The 24751-nt window shown below is 38.7% G+C and overlaps 1 protein-coding gene across 4 annotated transcripts in view; it reads left to right on the plus strand.

Moving 5' to 3' along the window:
* The first annotated feature begins 3724 nt into the window (after positions 1–3724).
* The window catches only part of TENM1 (teneurin transmembrane protein 1), a 1227224-nt gene continuing 1206197 nt past the window's right edge, over positions 3725–24751 (plus strand). For 2 of the 4 annotated variants that reach the window (XM_060183578.1, XM_007524285.2), the window contains exons 1-2: positions 4907–5402; positions 24516–24582. The gene's annotated coding sequence lies outside the window, so the exon portion shown is untranslated. Of the gene's footprint in view, positions 3845–4906; positions 5403–6132; positions 6369–24515; positions 24583–24751 lie in introns of those variants that run through there. The other 2 variants (XM_060183574.1, XM_060183576.1) reach the window with 2 other exon arrangements.

A 24751-nucleotide genomic window follows, 5' to 3' on the forward strand; every position in this document is an offset into this window, starting at 1 on the left:
TAAATATAAATATAAATATAAATATAAATATAAATATAAATATAAATATAAATATAAATATAAATATAAATATAAATATAAATATAAATATAAATATAAATATAAATATAAATAATATAAATAATATATAGATCTGGGCCCTGGGTCAGGTGGATGGAGGCAAATAGTTAATTTTAGCCACAGAATCTTTTTTTCAAGAATGGGAGCTACTCTCTGCCCTAATCCAACTGTCTAGCTCTTTTTTCTAACACCACTCTCTCAGGTAATATTCTTATCCTACTTCAGCTAGCTACCAAACTCAAGCAAAACTACCATAGTTGTGTGGCCCCAGGAACATGCCTAAAATGGTTTTCCTAGCTTTCTTCTACCGTAAAATCCCTAATCTCATCTGCTCTGATCCTACTTTTTGGGTCCTGTTCATTAACCATTTTGTCTCAACTTAGGTCATGCTACCATCCAGACATGAAGTTACAGATGCTACCATGACTCTAACCCAATTTCTCTGGGCAGATGACCTCACCAATGTGTTGTGGACCCTCACATCTCCAGAGCTCTGGTTCACTAGGGAAATGGATCGGCCTGTCAATGAAATGCCCATGTTCAACGGAGAAGCAATTATAGAAGCCAGAACTCCTACCTTCTGCTCCCCCAAAACAACCTTGGGAGAAGTGATAGGATGAAGATAAGAAGGCTCTGAACTCCAGCTACATCAGAACCCAGAGAGAGAGGGAAAAGGAGAGGGATATATATATATATATATATATATATATATATATATATATATATATATGTGTGTGTGTGTGTGTGTGTGTGTAGTTATATTGTCACGAGTGGCTTGGAGGGGAAGAGATGATTTCAGATGAATCAGAAAAAAAGTGGAGGGGGGTAATTATGTATAAGTGTGGACAGACTTCTATCAATGTGGCTGGTTTCTCTCAGAAGGACTCACAGTCACCAGAAACAGGTACTCCATAATAGTAAGCTAGTGACTGCAATTTTACAGTTGTGTTTATGGAACCTATTTGGGTAGATCAAGTTACATTTTCTGCTTCCAATCATTGCAGCCAAAAATTAAGGTGCTAAAGCCATTTATAATCTCTGGGAGCTGATCTCTGGATGATACCTTTATCAGTTGCAATAGGAAATAATGGTTCACAACTGTGTATTGAAAGTGTACCTTTGAAAACAGTTTCCCATTAGACAAACAACCAAACAAAACTCTTTCATTTCAGATGCTTCACATTGATTTTTTTTTATGTAATTGTTATTGACTTCGGTCTTCTAATATTACGGTACTTACACTCTTACTTATGAGAGTACTTAGAAATAAGATTGAAATAAGTGATATTTTCCACTATGCATTCTTCGTAGAGAATGTCACCTATGGATTGAGAAAATATGTTTTTTTTTTCAATCCAGGCAATATCTAAATATTTTTCTCTAGGACTAACTTGTTTTAGGTTCACTGTAATAGTCAATTAATATATACTTGTTGGTAACTTAATTGTTCGCACACCTTGAAACATATTTAGTATTTTTTTGTATTTCAATTTCTTTATCTGCTCAGATGCTGAAACATAATAGATGCTGCATAATCATTTGCAGAAAATAATTTATACAATTATACTAATCCTCAGAGTAAATATATTAGTGTATATGACATCATGTGTGTGATCCTTGTTAACAAAATATATATGTGAATATCTTGTAAATTTCTTAGCAAATTACTTGAGTATAATCCAGGCAGTTGGATAACTGTCCTATATGTATTGTGTGCTCTATTGTAATTGGTTATATTTTCCTTTACAATGGCCATTCGGAGACTGGCAATTTAGTGTGCCTTCTTCCTGCTATCCACATTTGAAACAGAAATTCTTGGTCCCATGAGCAAAGTGACTTGAAATTTCTGCAATTTCTTGTTGCTTAAATATGTCTAGGGAATCTCTAAAGTTGAATATATGCTTTAGTAAATCCACCTACAGTATCAGGCTGTGGACCTTCAGAAGCTGTAAATCAGTTCTTAGGAAAGGAAGCAAAGTGACAGAGTACCCTGCACTTTGAAATTGGAAAAGGAAACTTTGTTTTTGGAGGAACTAAAGGGAGACAGGTGCACACTGAAGGAATTAAAAAGGCTCTGGTAACTGTGAAGATAGGTAAAGAAAATGAGAGAGAAGAATGTGAAAAAAAAACAGGAGTCAGTGAAGTATTATTATTATTATTACTGATTAATGAACTGCTGAGTTTTCCTTCATTAAGTCCCCAGGTAGCAACTGCCCCCTCCTATGTCTTCACAAAGAGTAACAAAGAGACAGTGTGAGAGTGAGATGATCATGGTATTAAATCTTATATTTCATTTTCATGGTTGTTTCGGTTTGTTCACACCCATTCTGTCCATATCCCACTTCCATTAGCTAGGAACGTATTCTTTAATGAGAATTTCCTTAGACTCTTCCCAGTCACTAGAGAAATAGATGGCCAGTTTTTTTTTTTTCTCCTTACAGAACTTACTTGGAATTTGAGGTAACCTGGAAGTTTTTTCCTTCTGCATTACTGAGCTCAGGTAGTTCTCAATAAGAATCTTTCTTTTACTTGGGAACAATATTAGGTTAGGTATATAGATAGATTTTGATGTGTTTCTATGGGTGCTGGATTTTAAGAAGTTGCCTTTAAATACTGGTAGCAAGAAAGGTTTCCTAGCCATTTCTTCCCCGTTGCGTTTTAAACAGCCCAATAGAGAGATGGTTCTGGAAGCAATTGCTATTCCCTTATAGAGTCCGGTTGTCATCTTTTGTGTGTGTGTGTGGGGGGGGGTAGTGAGCAGCAGGGATCTAAATGATTCCTGTGTGTGTGGTGGGGGGGTTTAGTGTTTACTGAGCAGCAGGGATCTAAATGATTCCTGCCTAAAGCAGAAGGCTGTGTTGGAAAGGGGACAAGGGGAATAAGCACGCTCTTGTTTCTCTCCTGATTCTTCCCCCTGAGAGTGCTCAGTCCTGTGAGTATCCTTCCCACGGTGATGTGAGAGGACTCGCATTACTCCCTCTTTGCAAATACCTCTATCTACAACCGGAAAGATGGAACACATGGTTCTGAAATATTCCCCCCTGGTGTCACCTTATACCCTCTTCTCCTTCGGAAACCGAATTTGTCCCTCTACCTGCCAGTCGTTTTGAGACCATCCCGCCTGGAAGCATTCCTGTGGCAGCTGCCACCACCTAGGGAGGAGAACAGCTGGAAGCTTTTTGGTGCGCGCCTACCGTGCCTCTAGCAACTCTGCCTAGTAATTAGCGCCAGCCAAGACTCCGAATGAGCCTTATTGCAACCCCTAGCGGGCTTTCAACTCAGCGATAGCTTCTCGCTTCCCCTTCCCTGCTTTTGGTGTAGAAAGATTACAGACGTGCGTGCACACAAACACAGCTACACACGCCCTTCTTTCTCCACTCAAGAAAACCATCAGTAAATATCTTTCTCCCAACAGAAAGATCGATCCTTCGCGCTCTCTTTTCTTTACCTACAGGGTAGCAGGCTCTGTGCGCCCCCTACCTGCCTAAAGCGAGGTGGTGGTGTGAGGGAAGGAGGGGGTCTGGGTGCTTGCAAGACTTGTTACTCCAGTTGGTGCTGCTCCCCTGACTCGGCACTTGGTATCTCCCACGGTCCTGCTCTCGCCAGGAAGCCGGGAGGGAGAAGGCGACAGTGGGCGTCGCCGCCGCCCTTTCCAGAACCGGAGCCCAACTCCAAGCAGGCTTCACTGCCTTCCACCTCAGACTCACATCTGGCCCAGCCATGCAGATGTTGGTGGCAGGAGAGTTCCGCCACGCGAGGCGCCCCCAAGTCCTGAGCATGCCCAGTAGGACTCCTTTAAGCCGCCCGAAGCGAGTTTCAGGGCTTGTAAATTCCGCTTCTCCGCTTTTTCGAGGAAGCTGAGGAGGGTGGGGTGGGGGTGGGGGTGGGGTGAGGTGGGGGGGAAGGGATCCTGGGCTTGGGGCAGTGAATGGGGTTGCCTGGTATGTGCCCCCTGGGTCGGCTAGGTGAAAGACAGGAACTGGTTGGGGAGACCAGGGAATTGGGCAGCTAGGTAGGCAGGAGCTGAAGTGCGGGCCGCCCTCCAAGGGGACACTGTCAGTGGTGACCTGACGCACCGCCACAAGGCTGCGTGTGGTCCGCCTAGGCGGCCAGGGGTCACACTGTCAGCAGGAGGCAGGTGGTGCTCTCAAGATGACTCCAGAGAGCTCGCGAGTCCCTTACAACATTACACTCACGGGGTTGGGATTTTTGAAAGACCAGGAGAGAAGGAGAGGAGGAACCTAAACAAAATTTCTCCCTTGCTTTTATGTTTCTTTTCCTTTCCTTTTGCCAAAGTTGTACTGACATGAGACTTCACATTCTAAGTCAGTCCTGAGGGTTTACACACAGCAGCAATCGCCTTCGTGTGTGTGTGTGTGTGTGTGTGTGTGTGTGTGTGTGTGTTTAGGGAAGGGAATGCAGGTCTTGACAGTCTCCTGACCGGGAAACTCATTGTGTGTGGTACAAAAGCTAAATCTGGTTAATCCACATTTCCTCCTTCTGCTTCAATCCCCAGTTTTCGCTTTCCCTCTCCTTCCTCGAACACCCAGATCTTTACCATCACGACTTCCCTTACTTAGTCCGCTACCAGCTCAGTCAACCCTCCTTCCTACTCTTGCTCCTCCTCTACTAGCACCCCCCCGTGTCCCCCTCCCCCCATCTCAGCTGCGGCTAAAACCTGGAGTCTTGGGGAAGAAGAAGAAGAAAAAAAAAAAAAAACCCTTGGCTGTGGAGCTGTCAAACCGGGCATGCTCAGTAGACAGGGCAGGTTTTTTTGGTCTCGAGTAGCAGAGAAACAATTTTTGCACCACCGCGACCAGCCTTAGAGTGCGGCGGCGGCGGCAACGGCAACATCGGCACAGCCATCAGCCTTGCAGACGCCCCGCACCCGGGAGCGCGGCGGGGCTCCGGTGTAGTCCGGAGTTCACCTCCGAGTGCCCCGGGGGCTGAGCTTACCCTTTTTGCGCGCGCGCACGCACACACACACACACACACACACACACACACACACACACACACGCACGCATCCACTCTCACACGCATACGACCGAGGCACAAGCGCCTTCCTGGCAGTGACCGTCCGCTGGCGCGGTGGTAGCCAGGTTCGGTCCCTGCCCTTGGTGGCTGCTGGCCCGGAGCACCGCGGCCGGTAGCTGGAGGAGAGCGATGCGGGGACCCGAGCGGCAGCGCGCACAGTAATGTGGATTTACAGTCGTTTCCTTCAGGAACCGTCTGAGACGCCTCAAGTCCCAGTCGCTGGCGGTGCCCGGCGGGGCTGAGCACCTGGCGAGGGGCTGGGGCCCGGCACCTGAGGACACCGCTGAAACTTGCGCCTGGACTTGGTAGGTGCCCTTTCCCCGGCTCCCACCCCCAACCTGGTACCCCAAGGACTCCAGCGAACTTCGCCCCGAGGCTGCAAGCAGCGGGTGGAGGCTCCCAGCTGGGCGCGATGTGCCCGGTCCGCTCCAGGAGTCCCGCCCGTGGTGGCTGAAGCTCGGCTCTGGCTTGTTTCTAGGTCTTTTCTAGGCTCGGGGCTCTTGACCACCTAGGTGAGACTGGAGGTCGGCCTGGTGTGCAGTCCTCGCTGCCAGAGGGGTCCTGGGGGCGCTGCCCTTTGAGGACTCACAAGGCTTCTCAGGCAACACTTTTTTTTTTTAACCCCTAGCCAACTCCTTGGGTTCTGAAAGGGGGAGGGTAATGTGTGTGTGTGTGTGGGGGGGGGTCACCTCAGCTCTCGCGCCAGATCCCAGGCGCTCTAACAAGTGGGACTCAGATACTGGAGGCGGGGGCGGGGGGGGGGGGCTCTCCCCATTCTTCCACCTGGAAGTGGTCACACAGGTCCATCTTTCGGAAAGAAGATGCCGAGGGGCTAGGACGCACTTTAGGACCTGTTTGGTTCTGAATTTCTCTTGGAACCTCACTTGGGGAGCCCGGGTTCCGGGGTGATGAAGAACTCCAGGCTCTCCTTCTAACCATTGTCATCTGGAGCCCCACCCGACGCGTCCTCCCTCCACCTCAATCTTTGTCTAGAGAGGGTCATTACGCAGTAGTGAGTGCGTGGCGGCCGTCGGTGTGGGCTTGAACCGCGCGCTCAGCTGCGCGGGCTTGTATTCTTGCATTTCATTTTGAGACTTCGTCCTGAGTACTGAGCTGCGGCCAGTACTTCTGCTGAGCGCCAAGTATCTTTTTGGCTTGTTTGGGGGAGATGTAACCTCACTTTTCTTCCAACCCACAACCGGCGGATTGCCAATGCGGTTCTAGGATGCTTTTCCCAGAGGTGGTTAAGAGGAGACTGGTAGCGCGACTTGGTGAGTGAATGTGTTTGTAGTCTGGAGTGTATTTAAACATTTCCGCAAACCCAGTGCAGCTGGTTGTTTACAATTGTGGAAACAGACGATCTCACTCAACTAGTAAATGTGGTCGCTACATTTTCTTTTTTCGCCACCCGGAGAGTAGGAGCGGGGGCGGGGATGGGTTTGCAGCTCGTGCTCGCCTTTGGCAGCTCTGGGTTTAGCTGATCTGCATCTCTGCTGCTGGCGATATGCTAATGTGAGTGGAAGAACTCCATCTTCAGTATGTAGCAGTTAAGAGACAGCATGAACTTTTATGCTTTTTTTTCCCTTCTTTTTCCCTCCCTTGGGCTGCTAATCCGGAGGTGTATTTGAGGTGGTCCGAAGAGATATAAAGAAGTTCCTGGTGCCCTAGAAGGAAATTAATAGCTATATGGCTTTAGAAACCGAAAGGAAATGAAACACCCCAGTGGAATCTAATAGGTACTCTAAGATGAGCATTTAATTGATCGCACTTGTGGTAAGGGGTATAGATAGCTTTCTTGAATTTTAGATTGCTGTTTTATGAGTCGGATCAACAAACCAGGTGCATTACATTGTGAGAATCACGAGAATCTCTGTTCTTAACCTGTTTGTGGGAGATACTGCAAATGTCTGCTCTCTTATTATCTTTTGGCTGAATTAGCTGGTATGTTTTCCTAGTATGAAAACTCACAATTTAGAGCATAGGGTACTATGTTCTGTCAAGAAAGAATACAGTCTAAGAAGAAAAAAGCTTTGATGCTTTCTTTTTTTTCTTTTTCTCTCATTTCTCCTTCCTCTTCCTCTTCCTCTTCCTCTTCCTCTTCCTCTTCCTCTTCCTCTTCCTCTTCCTCTTCCTCTTCCTCTTCTTGTTAATGGAAGATCCACAGCTTTGTGTTCTACTCCATGATTACCCAGTATTTGCTGTCTTGCCCCCCCCCCCCCCAATATCTGCAGTGTGGGGAAAAATGAATTTTCCTGAGGTATTGTCTGCTCTTAAAGTAAGTTACGGGAAAAAGCAGACTCCTTATTTTCCCATCTTGTTCATGTTTTGAAGACCTTTTGGTATAAATTTACTATTGCAAAGTTGTCTTAAGGGTAGTTAAAAGCTTTCAAGTATGCTAAAGTAGTATTGGTGTCTATTAATGATAGCAAGAATCACATGATGCATTTTAAAGGCAATTGAAGTGATTTCTAAAACGAATCCATGTTTAAAAATGTCATTTAAAAGTTTTCAGATTATACTTCAGAATGTTTTTGAAAAACAGGTGTTTCTGGAAAGTAGCTGTAGCTACTTTCACATTTGCACAATGAAATAGTCTTCTCTCTAGAACAGTGCCAAACACAAATTAGAAAACAAATATTTTTAATATAGGAATTAGTATTTGCCATTAGTTATAGGTCCAAATTATGAATTAAGAACTAGCATGCCATTTGATAAAATATACAATGCTACTGGAGCAAAGATTGCTTTGTAGAAGCATTGAATGGTAAGGGTGAGAGCACAGGATTTCAAATACTCAAATATGTGTATAGGTGTACTAAAAGGTAAACTCAGTTTATATTTGATTATCATCTTATTCAAATGCCTAATCTGAAATGTGAATATCCTAAAGATCTTAGCATTTCAATTCAGCTATCCTGTGTTTGATAGACATGAGCATAGTTTTTTTTCCCTTATAATTGATGTACCTTTCTGTTGTCTTTAATACAAAGATTTTTGCTTAAGTAGAATAGGTCATCATTCAAATTTATTTTGAACAATATTACTTTAAATGTTCACACTGCAAAAATATTATTTTGATATATTGTCTCTGAAAACAGAAACCTTAGTAGAAGTTGATTTTCCATGGCAGCCTTAAAAACTCAAAAGTGGTAAGAAGGTTCAGTATCAAGAGAACAATATTTTTCACTCAGTATTAGAGATAGTAGCAGTTAGAATCTATGCTATGTTTACTTTAAGTTTGTTTTCCCTGAAAATCTGTCAGTTTCAGATTTAAGTGTATTTCTCAAGTGTTTGGTATATATTATGGTTAAGAAATTCCCAAATGTTTCCAAAATTATTTATTTACTTATTTATTTTTATTTACCTAGTACTAACTAACTTGAAGACAGAATAAAACCTAGTACTTTAAATACCAGTGTTCAGTTTTTTTTTGGAAAGAAAACAAATTTTATTATAGTGCTTATGCACTTATTCTCTCACATAACACATATGCTTAGAAGCAATCTTGTGAGGATATCATACATCAGACTTAAAAGATGTATGATAATTACACACACACACACACACACACACACACACACACACACACATCTTCATGTTCTTGGATATCTGTCCTCAAAAGTAGTAATTAGTCCACATATATTTTTAAAGTTTCCTATCATTTGACATTTAGAACACAGGTTTGAACTGGAATACTTAGATAAATACAGACATTAAATGATGAAGACTATTGAAAAGGACAATATTTAACAATTCTGATAAACATCATATATTCTGTACTATAAATGTATCAATAGCTGTTGATTTTAATAAATTAAAATGAATCAAATTCCCGAATAATTCCCATATACATTAATTGATTTATATTATCTCCAATTCTGACTGTTATATTAAGTCACAATTTTGAACAGAGACTATTTTTTTCCTTCCCCTAAAAGATGAAACGCTCTGATTCCTGTTTTAATGGGTTGTTTCTATTCCTTTATATTTGCAATTGGTCTTTAGAACCAAGGAAAGTAAATATCAAGTAGAACCACACAGAACCATGCTTACTCTGAGCAGGTGGATGCTATAAAAGGTTTTAACACTTTTGATTATTCCTATCAGTTTCTGACGGTCCAACCATAAATATCTCTTCTGTATGGTGACTCTGTTATGACAACTTATATATGTATAGAGAATTTTTAATTTGGAGCATCGACTATGGTATAATTTAGCAAGAACAAGAATCCCTTATATTTGGAACCCATGAAAAATAGGTCTGTGGAACTTGGTATTTTAATGGCATAAACTGAAAATTATTGTATAACAATATTTCTGACTATTACACTGCTAGCACTTCAATATACAGTCAAAACAATCTAGTTTTAATTGGAGACAGTGACTATTTCTACATGTTTACAGCAAATATATATTTTAAATAATAATTTAGAGTCAGATAAAGCCTATTACTTTCTTATGTAACATTAGGACCTGGAAGTATAATCTTGGATAATTTACAACTTAAAAAATTCTGATTTTTACTTCCTGTCCAAGCTTCCACTTAGGGTAAACAATAACATATGGTGAAACATGCATACATGCCAACTAACTACTGCCTTTTGGATGATGCTTTCAGTGTGATGTAATGACTATGAAATGTTCTCCATTCTCACCCTAATCTGTGAGGTGGGAAAATTAGCAGGAAAAGGTCATGGGGGAATGTAGTAAATTTTTTACCATATCATTTGATCACCCTTCCCCCTGTGAACTTCTTAGTCATAGTCTTCATGATTCTTTATGGTAGGCTTGTGCCAAGACCAGTACCGTTTTGGGGTACTTATGACAGGTATCTAAGTGACACCCAAATAAGTGAGGAAAAAGTCCCAACAATCATTCCACTATTTGAAGGTGATGGAAACAAACATCTAGTTGGTTGAGAGAATATTTTACTTGATCTCTGATTGCTTTAAAGTCATTTTACAGGCTGATGAATCATAATATCTGCCCTCCCCCACCCCACCCCCAAAGAAAAAGGAATACTTTAAATTATAGAGCACCTTAAGGTCTCAAATATGCAATGAACCAAATGTCATCTTGAATTTTAGGCTTCTATGAAATTGTTAAGGAGGTGTTGCTTGTACCCCTCAACAATTACAGAAATTGAAACGAACACACAGGTCTTTTCAGCAAGATAGGAAATTAAAAACTAACTTAGTTCTTTCCCTCCCCTCTCCGTCTCCAGTACTGATTCATCCATTTAAAGAAACCAACGTAAAGAGTTTGATAGGTTGGCTTTTTATGATTTCCTGTACCTCATTTCTCACCAATTCTTCTACTGCCATGGAAACTAGATGGGACAGACAGCTGGGAGTCACTAATTCAGGATGGGAACCTGCTTGTTAATTTAATTTCATGCCAGCCTGTTGGTCCCTGAAAGTAACTATAAAAGGCTGGGAAATTGAATTTGTGAGCAATAAATGATTAAGCAGAACAAAAAATTAAAAAAAAATCAGTGCCATCTCTTGTCATTTTCTTGAGGATCTTACTGCAAATCTCTCTTTGTTCCTAGTCAAGCAGTTCTTTAAAAAGTAAGAAATCAAGGTTTGATTTGCTCAGCCTTATTGGTATTTATGTATGCCACAGAACACTTATCCTGTGAGGACATTCACAGCTGTAAAATAGTTTCATAATAGCTAATGCATTGAAAAAATATGTTCTTTCAGATTATGATTTTGTAGACTTTGAAGAAGCCGAGTTAGTGATTACAGTAAAGTTAAACATAAATGATGCCTGAATTTTATGGTAGGATTAGTTTTTCTTTTGAAATATAAAAAAGCAATTTTATTAAAATGTCTATGCTACATTTTGTATTACAGAGATGAAATGGATTTGAATCCATTTATTTCAAATCTGTAAAACATTCACTTTGTCCTTTAAAGCATACTGATTGTTTTAATTTTAATTGACCAAGTTATCAGTTGATAAGTAGACAGTAATGAGGAGAATGCCTTTTACTGTTTCTCATATTCAGTTGTTACATTTTTTTTGTAGCTGATTATGACTTAAATTGAATTTTGAATTCACAAACTCTAGTGGAGCTGAATTGCAATCCATGTTAAGCTTTTTCTAATATTATTGGCTATGTGTCCTGATAAACTCATTTTTCTGTGAATTTATTGCTCTAAACAAATTTCTGGTCTACTATCAAGAATGAGTAATTTACAGAAAAGGATTTTAATGAAAAAAATGGAATGAAGATTTATATCTTTATCTGGACTTCTATGTCACTAAGTAGTCTCCTGTTTTATAGGACGATGATTTCAAAATATAAATATCAGAGACAGAACTAGTAATGATCAAATGAAATGATGGCATAAAAGCATAGGAAAATTATATTTTTACATTTTTGTAATACTGAAAACAATCTAATGGTTAGTTGTTGAATTGCATGTTTCATTAATTGGTTTATTACTTGAACTATATCTATATGATGCTAAAATATCTCAGTAAGACATGAGGAATTCAGCCAATCATTTCTGGACATGTAGATTTCCTAGTATCTACATGCATCATATCTTCTGCATTATGTTGATTTTTAAAAAAAAGATATAAAAATGAAACACAAAACCATACGATAAGAGGGGTATACCATGTTGATTTTTTTTTCTAACTTGTCAGAAGATGCTACGCACTTGGATGTGCAATGAAAAAAAAATCAGTCATGTGAATGGTATCCAATATTTCATCAATGAACTTTGACTCCTGATCCCAGTGATGTTCTGATATCACTTCACTTTCCCTTTTGAAATAACTGCCTATTTACTTTTCAATGGTGTAAAGATATCCAGGACATATATGCTGCTGAGATATGTCATCTTTGTGTAAAGATACATGTGTGCCTAGCTTTCATTAGAAGTCATGTATAGTTGTAGCAAAGGAAATCCATTTTCACTTTTAATATTTGGAATCACAGGTTAGTGTTTCTAGCTCCTTGTATGAATGCAGCTTTAAAAGCAGTCAAATAAAAGTATGTTGCTACCAGTTTCATACTTCAGGGAAAATCTGATCTCGGAGTAAGTTCAAGGAGAAAATTTCCCAGTTGCATGGTTTTGAATAATTGGTAGATTTGAAGTGTTTATATTACTTCTTATGCTGCTATCTGGTTTAGACACCTGTCAAAGAAAAGATGCCTGATTAAATGGACAATTGGCTTATTAGATACTGCAATCCTTGTGTCCCAGCTGTGTATAGACATTTTAAGAAAATTTCAGTTGTTCAGAGAAATTAGTAAAAGATACTGCAGATAGCCTATCTTAGTAATCCAGGATTTTCAGGTACATTTAAAACTAAATGCCCTGAGAGATGATTAATTCAGGAAGGTTATTGATAATGAACTTGTCTTATGCTACACATCCTTTGCACCTATGATGATGCCTTATTAAAGGTGTCTCAATCTTGCTAATTACCACCTGTGTTTAAATATAGAGGTGTATAAATACACTACAACCACACAGTGACTGGAAGCCTACTAAACTTGAAATGTTCCTAGCTAACTCATTTCCTATCAGCAGAATGTTTTGGCTCAACATTGTGAATTTGTACTGTGTGCATCACACACCACACCCCCCTCTACTTTAGCATTAATGATTTTCTTTTTAAAACTCCTTGGCATAATTATAGGCATTTGAGTGATATTGCTGTATTCCTTCTTGCTCTGTTAAATATGTGTGTGTGTGTGTGTGTGTGTGTGTGTGTGTGTGTGTGTGTGTGTGTGTGTGTGTGTGTTAAAGGAACATATATTAAATATAAATAGGGTTGGAGAGAGATCACTTAGTAGGACTTGTACCTTGCCATGTATGGGGCTCAGATTTGAGTTCAAGTGCCACATGGGAGCTCCATGACTCTAGGGGAAAATTCCATAGCAGTGACATCTCTCTTTTTCTCTATCTGAATTAACATGTTGGCCCAGGACCATTGAAACTGCATATGAGCTAGGCCCTGGACCACCCCAAAACCAATAACAACAACAACAAAAAGCACGAGTACATTTTGATAAAGATTTTACAAGTGTCATTTATAGAAAATATAAGTACATCATCTATTTGCTTATTCTACACATGAAGCAATTATATTTTTGTGACTGTGACTCATATATTTAGAACTTGAAGCAATGAGGGGGGATATTAAAATAATTGATATACAAGGCAAATAAAATTCTTTTTGTGAAGATAGTATTTACTAACGAAATCTAGTGGCATTTATGAGAGAAGGCAATGCAGTTGATTGACCAATTGATATCAATTACTGAGTTGAGAAGAAACTTGTACCTGGAAATACCAATAAATTCACTCATTCTTCTTTACTTTTCTTCTGTTTCATTCAGCTATTTCTAAGAGTTAAGACCATATATAGGTTTATGAGAAAATAAGCTCTGGGATATCACCAAAGTATATGGACATGACTAATCTTATTATTTTTCTAAATCTGACTTATCCTATAAGCATATACTAGAGGATTGTGTGTATAATGTGAAATGTTATTCTTTATATTGTATTTCACTCATATATATGTTCTTTCAGTTTTCTTGGGTACTAGTTAATGTAATAAGGTTTTCCAGGTTTAAAACTTTTTATTACAGATTAATTCTGTGCATGTATAGATACACTGTTAGTACATTTGTGATATATTTTTCATGTGTGGTCTAATAAAGTGTCAACATTTAGGTGTGACACCACTTATTTTTGGTTTCAAATTCATGAAGTGTTAACACAGGGGTGCTCCTTTTTGTTCATTGTTTTGTTCTTTTTCCCCTATTTGAGATATTGCCTTTTTGACACATTGGACAACTTGTGAAAATGAGGTAATTTTAATGTAAACAATTATAATTCAGTGCAATGGAAATGTTTTAAGGGCAAATTTTCCACAGAATAGAGAAATGCTCACTATATTCCTATAGAACATGGAATAAAATGTTTTAGAGAATGTGTAAAATAGCAGTGGACACTTAAGTGAGAGAGCACTGGTGAGACATTGGCAGAATATTTGGGACTGCTTTGTTGCTAAAAAGGCAGACTGGATTCAAGTCCTCATTCCTCACTTGGAGAAGAAGTTTATTAGTGCTGCAAGTGTCTCATTCTCTCTGCCTATCCCTCCTTACTTCTCAATTTATCTCTGTTGCTATTAAAGAAAAGCAAGAAACTAAGGCAGAAAGAAAACCGAGACTTGCACAGTGCTCTCGGGGACACTGGGTCTTAAAGTCTGTAGTATTTTTCATAAAGACTTCAGTTCTCATGAACTGGCTACTTATCAGCTCCAGTATTGATTACATGGTCTAGATTATTATGCACAATAATAAAACAGTCCTCATGAAGAAAAGTGTCATGAAGAAAAGTGTCATCTGTTCATTCTTCATTCACTTACTGAATGTTAATGTCCCTGCTAGTCTAAAGATACTAATATTTTTTCAATTATATTCTAGGGCTAGAAGATAGCTTACCAGCTAGGGCACATGACTGGCTGTGCCTGTGGCTAGGTTTTGTACCCTAGCAGCACATGGAAATGCCATAGATCCAGAGGCAGCTCCAATGCTGTGATCTTTGTTCCTCTGTTCTCTTATTGAAATAAAAATAATGAGGAGGCCGGGCGGTAACGCACCTGGTTAAGTGCACATAGTACAAAGCACAAGAACCAATGCAAGGATCCCAGTTCGAACCTCCTTTTCTCCACCTGCAGGGGAGTGGCTTCACAAGTGGTGAAGCAGGTCTGCAGGTGTCTATCATTCTCTCCCACTCTCTCTCTCCCTTTCTTTTCTCAATTTCTCTCTGTCTTATCCAATAGAACAGAAATAAATGGCTTCCAGGAGATTAGAGCCCTAGCAATAACCCTGGAGGTAAAGAATTTTTAAAAAAATGAAAAATTTGACCCAACAGTTGTGAAATTGTGTATGTGCTAGGCTCTGGCACCACCAAACAAAAAAAAATCCCTCACAGCCCCGTAGAGGAGACACATATATAAGTATTCCTATCATGTCACATGCTATAGAAGTGAGATAAGTATTGATAAAATGTTCTGGAATTTCAAAGGCAGATAATAATGTATATGTCACTTGAATTGGCTCTAGTTTTCTCTTTATTTCTCCTTTCTTCCTTTATTTCTTTTTTAAGACTGGTTAGTTTCCATTTAGAAGAGAGGAGGAACCACTCTCCACATGACAAAAGGATTGTGAAAGGGCACACATCTAAATTAAGAATGGAGAACACCTACTCAGTGTAATAGATTCTTATTTTATTTCCTAGCTAGGTCTGGGAAACAGAGTTTAAGGATATCTTGTTTTATTTCTGTGTGCCTGACACAGAAGATGCTGACTAGTATATAGTAGTTGACTTAATGAATGTGCTCAGCTTTTCCTAAACAGAAAGTTGTTCAGGAGAATGGTAGTTTTTCTAATGTTATCCAAAACACATGCAAAATATTCTTGGAGAGTCTACTGAATTAGATGAGGTATTTTGAAGTTAAGAAGATGAGCCACCACCAACTTTAGATTTTTGAAAGATAACAGCTGCCTGAAAGGTGGATTGAAATGGATTAAGGACAGGAACCAGTTAAGGGGTTGTGTTGCTACTGTGAGTAATTATGAGGGTAGGAACCAAGGCAGTGACAATAAAATTGGAGAGGAGGGGAAAAATTGAGAACTGCTCACAAGGGATGTGGAAGGTGAAAGAGAGGTATGGCTTTTGGCTTGAGAAAGTAGTTTATGCCACTAAGCAACATAAATAAGGAAAAACTTGGTTTGGTAAGGATAGTGAGGGCAGAGTTGGATTTATTTATTTGTTTATTACCAGAACACTGTTCAGCTCTGGTTTATGGTTTTGCTGGGCAATGAACCTGGAACTTGGGAGCCTCAGCCAAGAGAATCTTTTTGCATAACCACCATGGTATCTACCTGAATTTATTTAATGGGAGATTCCATCTAGACATCCAGATGGAGATGACTTGCGACGGATGAAAATTGCAGATCTGACGATCAGGTTGGGGGCAAAGTCAAATGTAGTAGTTGAAATCACAGGGATAGGAAGATGAATTTCACCTAGGCAGTATAGATAGAGTCAGAAAAGAAGCAGAGGTAAAATCTTGAGAAACAGCACTTGGGAAGTGGAGTAATATGCATACTTTTCAAAACGAGCAAGCCAGAATAATATCAGAAAGGTGGGAGGCAAACCAGAAGATAATGAAATATATGTGGAATATAAAGAACTGAAGAAAACGAATTTGCTAAAATGGCAGCCAAACTGTCAGGCTTCATAACTGTGGTAGCTTTCTGGGCCACAGGAATTTGGTGGTGGGTACGGTGACTTACACCCATCATGCAGTGGTGTGAAACTAAATCTCTGAATCTTATAATCTCGTAAACCGCAGTTGAATCAGAAATGATAATATATTTTTAAAAAGAGAGGAAAGGATTTACCATCCTTTTCCATCTGGACATAGTTCATAAAAATAAAATAGCAATGGTAAATGTAAAAAACTCAATTTTAAATAATTAAAATAAATTCAGGTTGGAAATAATAAATATGAGGATTTTTTGTTTTGTTTTCTGAGTTAATACTCAGTGCAGCTGTTCGAGTCCCAAAACTTGGTTCCTCTTTTTTATTTTTATTTTTTATTTAAGAAAGAATAAATTAACAAAACCATAGGGTAGGAGGGGTACAACTCCACACAATTCCCACCACCCAATCTCCATATCCCACCCCCTCCCCTGATAGAAAAGAAAAAAAATACTGGAGAAATATACATAAACATGTTAAACATGATTTTATCTTTCTGGGGATGGTAGACAGTGACTTTTCCTTTATACTTTGTGCATTTCCCCCCCAGATTTCATATAAAGAATCAGTATGACTTTCATTATATTTATAAATTTATCTAAAAGGGAAAGGAAAGTGAATATAGACACCTTAGAAGTTTAAGTGATAAATAACAAACAGGATAAACCTGTTGTACTTTGAGATAGTGCAGATAGGATAGAAGTCTACCTATTATAACTGGGGTGAACTATTTTCTGGCTGCTTTGTTTTGAAGAGGTCTATAGATGAGAGAAAATAATTGAGAGTCGCTGATACAACCTAGTCTTTACTCATTGGAGAACTAAGGTGATCTGAGTTTGTCCTGTCAAGATTAAAACAGCATGTTTAAGGGAGATTAGGCATTTTAAGGCTTCTTCATATTGCTGTGGAAAGCGCGGGCAGGTCAATTTGTTTCATGTAAAACAGAAGTGATTACTCACTGTATTTCTTCATGTCATGTAGTAAAAACAATTAGGTGAAGTTAGACTGTAGATTACACCTCTAATGGAAAAGAAGAAAAATAGCATTGACAAGTTTTGGCAGGTCTCATCATTAGAAATGCCCATATTACCAGGATACAGGAAAAAAAAGAAGAAAGGAAGAAAAAAAAAGGAGAAGGAGAAGAAGCCAAAGCTAGTACTGTAAACCTCAAAGTTCTCTAGACCCTAAGGAAGAAAGTGACAATACAGAGTGTTGCAGCATAAGCTGTATGAAAACATTGATCATTGTAATAGGGGAAATCGTATCTGTCATTAACACAGTTATTTTCTGCAAGCTCTTTGAGTGAATATCCCATTAGAAAAATATCCTTTAATTTTTTTTTATTTATAAAAAGGAAATATTGGCGAGGGGTACAACTTCACACAGTTCCAATCACCAGAACTCTGTATCCCATCCCCTCCCCTGATAGCTTTCCTATTCTTTTTTTTTAAGTATTTATTTTATTTATTCCCTTTTGTTGCCCTTGTTTTTTTATTGTAGTTATTATTGTTGTTGTCGTTGTTGGATAGGACAGAGAGAAATGGAGAGAAGAGGGGAAGACAGGAGGAGAGAGAGATAGACACCTGCAGACCTGCTTCACCGCCTGTGAAGCGACTCCCCTGCAGGTGGGGAGCCGGGGTTCGAACCGGGATCCTTACGCCGGTCCTTGTGCTTTGCGCCACCTGTGCTTAACCCGCTACGCTACAGCCTGACTCCCAGCTTTCCTATTCTTTATCCCTCTAGGAGTATGGACCCAGGGTCATTATGTGATGCCGAAGGTTGAAGGTCTGGCTTCTGTAATTGTTTCCCCACTGAACATGGGCGTTGACAGGTCGATCCATACTCCCAGCCTGTCTTTCTCTTCCTCTATTGGGGAAGGGCTCTGGGGAAGCAGAGCCCCAGGACACATTGGTGGGTTGTCTGAAAAATACCATATATATATATATATATATATATATATATATATATATATATATATATAAGAATAGGAAAGCTATAGGGGGAGGGGATGGGATATGGAGTTCTGGTGGTGGGAACTGTGTAGAATTGTACCCTTCTTATCCTATGGTTTTGTCAGTGTTTCCTTTTTATAGATAAAATAAAAAATAAAATAAATTTTAAAAAGAAAAATAATATTTAGGCATTTCAAAGTGTGTACAGCATTATATAAAGATATCATCATAAAACAACCCCAAATTCCTTGAAAATAAGATGGTGTTAATGTGGATGTTAGCATTATAATCACTATATAATTAATTAGTGAAAAAATACAATTCTGGGTGGGGGTAGATAGCATAATGGTTATGCCAAGAGACTCTCATGCTTGAGACTCCAAATCCCCAGGTTCAATCCCCTATACCATCATAAACCAGACTTGAGCAATGCTCTGGGAAGAAAAAGTAAAATGCTCTATTTCCTAAATGGATAGAAATTATAATTTCAAATTCATCTGAAAATGGATCTGTTCATACACACATGTGCATAGTTGTTTCTGTTACATACTCATATGCATATATTTTGAACCAGACTTTTAGACCCATTTTCTGGTCACTTCCAATTTATGTATTTAAACCCCATAACCAATATCAGATGGTAGTTCACTTTAAGAGCCCAAAACTGAAGCAAATAGAACATTCTCTAAGATCAAGCAAGAGGCAGTGCCACTAATTAAAGTATGGGTTAGATGATCTCTTAATGAACTATTCATATTTGACTTTAAGACTTTTGCAGGATTTAGCTTATCTCCAATACCAAGAGTCAGTGCTATGAGATGTGTTTCTAACATTTGTGCATTTGTGGCTCATGCTGTTTTTGCTTCTGGTGTGTGTTATTTGGTTACATTCCGTAATGATAATGTCAAGTATACTAGCTCTTTTTTTTTAACTCTTAAATATAGGATAGTTTCCTTTTGGAAAAGAAATTCTTTAAAAATTAATTTAATTTTATTTGATAGGAAGGAGAAATTGAGAGGGATCGAGGTTTAGAGAGGGAGAAAGAGACAGACATCTGCAGCACTGCTTCACAACTCATGAAGCTTCCCCCCTGCAGGTATGAGTGGGGGGAGACCTGGGGCTTGAACCTGGCAATAAGTGCACTTAACCAGGTGTGCTACCACCCAGCCCCAGGATATAAATTCTCGAGTGGAACTTGCAGGAAGTGAGTGGTATGTGTTAGGAACTAGTGATGGCAAGTAACCTGGGGTATCTTATATAGATCAATCTGTGAACTGGCCTTTTCTAATGATAAAAGGGGAGATATTTTCCCAAAGGTTTAAACTTGAAGACAGTTGAGAATTGAGCAGTTTCATTAATTTTATAAGACCAATTGCTCTCTAATTCTCTGTTTATCTCTACAAAGTAAAATGCTGCATGCAGGGCAGTATAATTTCATTTCCTTTCTTTCTTCCTTCCCTCCTTTCTTCCTTCCCTCCTTTCTTTCTTCCTTCCTTTCCCTTTCTTCCTTCCTTCCTTCCTTCCTTCCTTCCTTCCTTCCTTCCTTCCTTCCTTCCTTCCTTTCTTCCTTTCTTTCTTTCTTTCTTTCTTTCTTTCTTTCTTTCTTTCTTTCTTCTTCCTTTCTTTCTTTTCCTTTTTTAATCTTAAAGAACACTTATCTATTTTATGAGAGACAGCAATACACAGATATACTAAAGCACTGCTCCATTATGGCATTGGAGCCCACAATACATGCAAAACACTGCACTCTGCCTGCAGAGCCACTTTTGCATGCACAAGTGTGACTTAAAAATATTTATTTACAAAAAGGAAACACCTACAAAACCATAGGATAAGAGAAGTACAACTCTACACAGTTTCCACCACCAGAACTTTGTATCCCCTCCCCTGATGGCTTTCCTATTCTTTAGCCCTCTGGGAGTATGGACCCAGGGTCATTATGGGGTACATAAGGTGGACTTCTTTATCCCACCATACTCCATCTTTATTTCCATAGCATAGTTTGTGCCTCCTAATAGGAGTAAGTCTCAAAGACTAGCATAATTTTCTAAGTTAAATGAAAAATATCATCATATACAACCAGTAGTCTCAACTCATTCCAGGTGAATATAGAGATCCAGCCTGACAGACATCAGAGACATAATGTAAAAGTCATATAATGAAAAAGAAACCTTTGAAAGTAATGAGATAAACTTCTGGAGGTGGAGTCCTAGTGAAATAGTCATAGGCCAACTGCTTCTTCCCCAAACAAATATATAAAAAAGAAATCACTGAAAAATGTACTAGTGAACACCAAAGTTTGCCTAAAAGACATATGTTCGCTTCTGGAGGTGGGCACAAAGCAGTGTATGGTGAGTAGAAGGTTGCTCTTCTCAATAGGCAGTTTAATTTCTAAAGCATCACTTGCTTGTCTCTTTGCAGAATCAGCATGATGGGTATGAAGTCAGAATGTACAGACAGACTTGATTTGGTATATGTGGCACAAGCAGTAGTGATAATTTTTAAAATTTATTTCCTTTTTGTTGTCCTTGTTGTTTTTATTGTTTTGATGCCATTGTTGCATAGGACAGAAAGAAATGGGGAGAGGATGGGAAGACAGAGGGAGGAAAGAAATATAGACACTTGCAGACCTGCTTTACCGACTGTGAGCGAACCCCTGCAGGTGGGGATCTGGGGGCTTGAACCGGGATCCTTAGGCTGGTCCTTGTGCTTTGTACCACGTGTGCTTAACCCGCTGTGCTACTGCCCAACTCCCGGGATAAATATTTTTTTATAGTGCTTGTAGATCCAAGTACTTTCTGAAAGGTCTTCTGTTGAAAGATTCTTACTTATCAGTATTGTGGAACCACATGAATTCATGAATATAACGTCTTTTTTTGTGCAACATTAACACATTAACAGTGTTGAGAAAATGCACATCAGACAAGTAGATTGCAACTAATCAAGAACACCACTTAATTCTATTATGAATGATTTATATGTAGTGTATTGGATATGGAGATCATTAGTAATAATATAATACGCTGTTATCATTACAAGGTTACCTTGGCGATCTTTGTCAAAGGCAACAATAATGTTATTGAGCTACATTAAAATTGCAAATAGATAATATTTTATGCCTTGATTTACTGTATGGAAATTTTTAAATATTTTCCTTAGGATTAATTAATTGATTGATAAACTAGGACCATAAGGTTCATTAATTGCCAATCATAAAATATTGTGATACCCAATATTAAAGCTTTGATTTTTATCTTTTATTGTGATTTACCTCCCTGGGGTGGTAAAGTAGCTTCCTTGGGTAGTACGCTGCTTGACCATGTGTATAACCCACCCAAATAAAGCTCCCATTGCATTGAAGGAAACCTCACTGCTGTGGTTTCTTTCCCTTTCTCTCTGCCTCTTCATCTAAAAAAAAATTACCTCACTGTCTTCTAAAATGCAATTTTGAAGAATTTAAGACAATAGTTTTAAAAATTAAAAAGTATAGATATGTAGAAGGGAATCATATGTATATTAAAGACATTTCTAAACTTTTATTTCATTTTATAATGTGCTTTTTATATTTGGTAATATGTCAGCATATTTTGTGTTACTAAAATGTATATACACATGTACATATATGTATATATAGGAAGAGACACAGATCAAAAAAGCCATAAACAGTAAAATATTATAATTCTACCCTTTCTAACCTTCAAGTATAATTTAAAGATATTAAATTAATACTGTATGTAGAAATGATGATTGACATCCTAATAATTTTTATATCACATTTAATAACTGCTTAGTAATCCATCCAGCCTATGTGGTGATTCCTTGATTTCTTTAAACAAGCTTCAGGTCCTGGGCATTTAGGCAATTTCCAGTCATTGCTATTATGAAAAACTAGAAAAATTTATATACATGTCTCTTTGTATACATCTTTGATAACTGCTTTATAAATATATAAATGTGGAGTAACTAGATTAGAAGGAGTGCATATTTTTAAATCTTGGTATCTATTGACAAATTGTCCTACATAAATATTGTACCAATTTACATTACTGATTAAAAGTTTTACAAACATTCCTGCATTAAACATTCATGTGACTTCATAGTGGGCACTCTCCAAATTATAGGGAGGAATGTGTCTCTCAAGTAGTTTAAATTACTGGAACCATTCATTACAGAGCACACTTCCTGTCCTATTGCCTGGTCCCAAACATGGCATATGGAGACACATAGTCAGTATAGTAACTGTTGAACAAAGGAAGTCATGTGTGACCTTTGGAAAATGATTGAACCAACATTAAAGGGACATGGGTTCTAATCCTGACTTGGCCACCAAGTGTAACTTTTTATAGCATTTAACCTCTCTTTCTGAGCTTCAGTGTCATAATTTCAGAACAGGATTGTTTTGAGGATTAAATAGGGAAAATATATGAAAGTTTTCTGTAAAATGTAAAGTACTTTGTTGTTATAACAAACTGTAATGAGTGATGTTTTGAAGTCTCTCTCTAAGAGTATATACAAAGAAAATTGGGCTGGGAAGGCAGCTCAGAAGTGTAGTGCTTATGTGGCCCTTGGTTCAATCCCCAGTGCCACATTAAAAAAAAAATGATGATTACTATAAATTGTTTACATCAGTGTAAACTTTCTGAAATTGAGGATTTCATCTCAAAACAAGTATTATATTGAATGAAACTTCATCTCTGTAAGTTGTGTGAATCCTTGTGGATGAGAATTACATTTCTTTTTAAATATAATTTTTATTTATAAAAAGAAAACATTGACAAAAACCACTGGATAACGGGTACAACTCCACACAGTTCCCACCACCAGAACTCTGCACCCCTTCCCCTCCCCTGATAACTTTCCTATTCTTTATCCCCCTTCTAGGAGCATGAACATTATTGGATACAGAAGGTGGGAGGTCTAGCTTCTGTAATTGCTTCCCTGCTGAACCTGGATGTTGGCAGGTCAATCCATACTCCCAGCCTGTCTTTCTCTTTCCCTGGTAGGGCAGGGCTCTGGGGAAGCGGAGCTCTAGGAAACATTGGTGGGGTTGTTTGCCCAGGGAAGTCAGGTTGGCATCATGATAGCATCTGGAACCTGGTAGCTGAAAGACGAGTTAACATAAAGCCAAACAAATTGCTAACTAATCATGAACCTAAAGGCTGGAATGATGAATATTTGGGGGTCTTTGTTTTGTAGATAGTTAGTAGGCCTATTTTAGTTATTTTCTTTCTGAGCCTGACATCTGATATACAGGTGAACCCACGTTATTATCTGGGGAGATGATGTCATGCCTAGAAAAAGGACCAGAAAGCTGAATCAAGGAAGAGAGTGGCTCCCAAATATGGGAAAAGTGTATAAATGTTGACAGAATTACATTTCTAAGTAGGCTTGTTGTAATTTAACTTAAAAGAAGCTTATGGGGAGCTGGGGAGCATAAAAGGATTCACAGCAGGGAGCCAGGAATGGGTTTAAACATACAAGGCTTATTAGGGCATTACAAAAGCATGGAGCATATATTTAGATACACAAAATAAGCAATTATCATCAGGGGTTAAGAGTACGCTAGGTCCATATATAGTTATCAAAAGTTTAGTCCCATAAGAAACAATTATCAGCTGAGGTAGAGTTTGCTCATAGCTGTAGAGGGGTCTAAAAGTTTATTGGCTAGCAGAGTCACATGTGTTCAGTTCCCAGGAGAAGTAGCCTTGGTGGGTACCTGGTGGATACCTGGAGCACCTCTGCGGAAATGCTTCTGACCAGGAGAAGCAGCAGCAGCAAAAGAGAGACAACTGCTCCAAGTCCCATGCTTTTATACATTCCCTTCTCTGTGTCCTGCCTCAGGCTGATGTCATTCGTATGCTAATAGTCCCAAACTCCTGTTGGGGCCACAACATATCCTCATCTATATTATAGAAATTCTCTTTTAGTAGTATCACAAGTGAGATTCAAACATTGCAAAATCATTGAAGTTTCAAGTAGAAACTTAAGAAACTGAGCCTTTTATCCTTGTGAACTGCAAAAAAAAAGTTTTATATTCAACAAATCTCATACCCATTCCCACCCCCTATCCCGCATGTTTCTTCCTTTCCCTCATATAAAGACTCCTTTGGACCTGCATGTACATATCATTGAAAGATAATATGGCCTAATTTATTTACAGGGATTACAAGAGTGGCCTTTCTTCAGCTGGCTCCTATTCGATCCACATAACTTCTGCATCTGTCAAGGTATGTGTATTCTGTACTCATATTTCCTTTGAGAATTAAACACATGGCTGTATAATATGTAAAAAAGTATGTTCCACTGATATAATATGTTATATTTCTTGACTTGCATGCAAATGAAATGCATTTCTATAAACCTTAAAAACCTATTTGGCTATTGCATACATGAGCA

This window comes from Erinaceus europaeus, chromosome X (assembly GCF_950295315.1).
Source record: "Erinaceus europaeus chromosome X, mEriEur2.1, whole genome shotgun sequence".
Taxonomy (NCBI): domain Eukaryota; kingdom Metazoa; phylum Chordata; class Mammalia; order Eulipotyphla; family Erinaceidae; genus Erinaceus; species Erinaceus europaeus.